The 2,958-nt window shown below is 47.7% G+C and overlaps 1 protein-coding gene across 1 annotated transcript in view; it reads right to left on the bottom strand.

Annotated features, from left to right (window-relative positions):
- LOC118334405 (cadherin-7-like) overlaps window positions 1–2,958 on the bottom strand; it is an 18,613-nt gene that overhangs the window by 8,003 nt on the left and 7,652 nt on the right. The gene's annotated exons all lie outside the window — the stretch shown is intronic.

The following is a 2,958-nucleotide window of genomic DNA, read 5'->3' on the forward strand; positions in this document are numbered from 1 at the left end:
GTGATACATATGTTCCTTCAGCTATACTGGCCGTGGATGTGCTGACCTGGCAGTAATAGAGGCTCTCTCTCTCTCTCTCTCCCCCCTGGTGAGCTGACTGCAGGTATAGGACTGCTCTCTCTCTCTATCTCCTCCCTGGTGGCTGACTGCAGTATGGACTGCTCCTTCTCTCTATGTCTCCCCTGGTGGCTGACTGCGAGTATATTGTACTCTCTCTCGTTATCGGTCTCGGCCCGTGGGTGGTGCTGGATGCCAGGTATAGATCTCCTCTCCTCATCTCTATCTCCCCTGGTGGCGACTCAGTATAGGACTCTCTCTCTTATTCTCCCCTGTGGTCTGACTGGCAGGTTAATGTAGACTTGCGCTCTTATCTCCCCCTGGTGGCTGACTGCAGTAATTATTGGCTCTCTCTCTCGTCTATCTGTGTCTGCCCCTGTCTGACTTGCAGTATAGACTTCTCTCTCTCTATCTCCGCCTGGTGGTGACTGCAGGTGATATGACCTGCTCTTCTCTATTCTCCCCCTGGTGGCTGACTGTCAATGTTGGATTCTCTCTCTCTCTATCGTCCCCCTGGTGGCTGACTGCAGTTATGGACTCTCTCTCTCTATCTCCCCTGGTGATCTGAATGAAAGTATAGACTCGTCTCTCCTATAGTCGTGGTTCCCCCCAGTTTGGTGCTGACTTGCAGTATATGACTCTCTCCCTCGTCATCCTCCCCCCTGGTGGCTGAGCTGTATGGTATGAGGACTCTCTCTCTCGTATCTCTCCCCTGGTGGCTGTACTGCAGTATAGATCTGCTCTCTCTCTCTATCTCGTGTGGGCTGACTTGCAGTTATAGACTCTCTCTATCCCGCCGCCGTGAACCATGTTAATTACTAATTTGTAAGACTGATAATATATTATAGTAATGTATGTGTATATATTTATATAAATATATTTATATAAATATAATAAAATGTAAAACTAATGAGGGAAGTGAGACAGGGAGAAAAGTTTACTTTTGATGGTTTCAGATCTCCAGTCTGCCCCCAGCAATTCTAAAAGCTGCTGACATCACTCAGGTGTTTCTTCCTGTCCTTCCATCTCAGATAACACGGCGTCCATTCTGACTCAGCGTAGTGGTTTCCTGCAGCGGGATCAGCTGGTTCACTTCCTGCCGGTGGTGATTTCAGATGGCAGCAGTCCATCTCTCAGCAGCACCAACACACTGTCCATCACCGTCTGTGCCTGCGATGTCACTGGAAACCGCCACTCCTGCAGCCAGGGGCCATCGCCACTGCTGGGCCTCGGTACGGCCAGTGCAGTCCTCACCTGCATCTTCACTCTGCTCGGTGAGACCTGATCAGCTCAGGAAGTCGCCCCTTTAATCGTCACCTGAAAATACACTCTAGAAACAGGAAACAGCAAAGTACCTGCAGATACATAGCATTGCCTAGCAACCAGCATTTACACCCTCACAGCCACCTAGAATCACCATAGCAACCACCCACAATCAAGATAGCAACTACCTACAATCACCATAGCAACAAGGATGTAATTAACCATAGTGCTGTCCCCTGCTTTCTGTGTCCTCAGGTGTCATCATGGTAACGATTGCTGTCAGACGCAGGAGAAGGGAGCCTCTGATGATGGACGACGAGCGTGACATCCGTGAGAACATCGTTCGTTATGACGATGAAGGTGGAGGCGAGGAAGACACCGAGGCATTCGACATGTTTGCTCTGAGACACCTGAACAAAAGTAACCAGACCCACCGAGACCCCGACCTGAACCCACCAGGACTCCTCAGCAAAACCCTGGATTACAGGACCGACAAGAACCAGCTGTTCCAGGAATTCATCAGGGACAGACTGCAGGAGGCAGACCTGGACCTGACAGCGCCCCCCTATGACTCTCTGCAGACTTATGCGTTTGAGGGCAGCGGGTCGGCCGCGGAGTCCCTCAGCTCGTTAAACTCATTAGGGTCTGAGCAGAACTACGACTTTTTGAAAGAGTGGGGACCAAGGTTTAGGAAGCTTGCAGACCTCTATGGACACCATGAAGGAGGGGGGGTCGCCTGATAACCCTTAGACTGCAACAGAGGACAGGTGTGTGGATGCCGCAGGTACAGGGGACGTGGTTAAAGTAGGAACTTCCTGTTTTAATCTCTCTGTTCTCTGAACTGGATCTGGATCTGGATCAGGTGTGGATCAGGATCAGAAACCAATCTCTCATAATAAAGTTGTTCTTTATTCTAAAAACTGCTGTGTGGATCTCTTCACACTGTCTACCTTCAATACTATATATTGATTATTGATCCACTGTTTAAATACTGAGCCAAATGTTGCTGTCTCTCCTTGAACTCCCAGAATCGTTCGCTGTCTCCTCTCACATGATGTGTTTATGTGAGGTCAGAAAGTCGGAACAGTAATATGAAGGAAAAGAGACAAAACACAAAGTCAGCACCATCCAAGCTGTTCTGAAGACGTCCTGAAAACGTTCTGAAGCTGTTCTGAAGACGTTCTGAAGACATTCTGAAGCTGTTCTGAAAACGTTCTGAAGCTGTTCTGAAGATGCTCAGAAAAAGTTATGAAGCTGTTCTGAAGACGTTCTGAAGCTGTTCTGAAGATGCTCAGAAAAAGTTATGAAGCTGTTCTGAAAATGTTCTGAAGCTGTTTTGAAGATGTGAAAGAACTCTGAAGACATTCTGAAAACATTCTGAAGATGCTCTGAAGAGTCTGAAGATGCTCTGAATAAGTTTTGAAGATGCTGTGAAGATGCTGTGAAAGAACTCTGAAGACGTTCTGAAAACATTCTGAAAACGTTCTGAAGATGCTTTGAAGACGTTCTTAAGACGTTCTGAAGCTGTTCTGAAGCTGTTCTAAAACCATTCTGAAATCGTCGCCAAGTGCTTGCTCATGGTGGGAACTGTTGGGTCTCTATCTCTCAATAATGCTATAAGGAGTTTGGTCTAGACCT

The sequence above is a fragment of the Morone saxatilis genome, unplaced genomic scaffold (genome assembly GCF_004916995.1).
Source record: "Morone saxatilis isolate NCDOM2014 unplaced genomic scaffold, NCSU_SB_2.0 Contig23, whole genome shotgun sequence".
Taxonomy (NCBI): Eukaryota; Metazoa; Chordata; class Actinopteri; family Moronidae; genus Morone; species Morone saxatilis.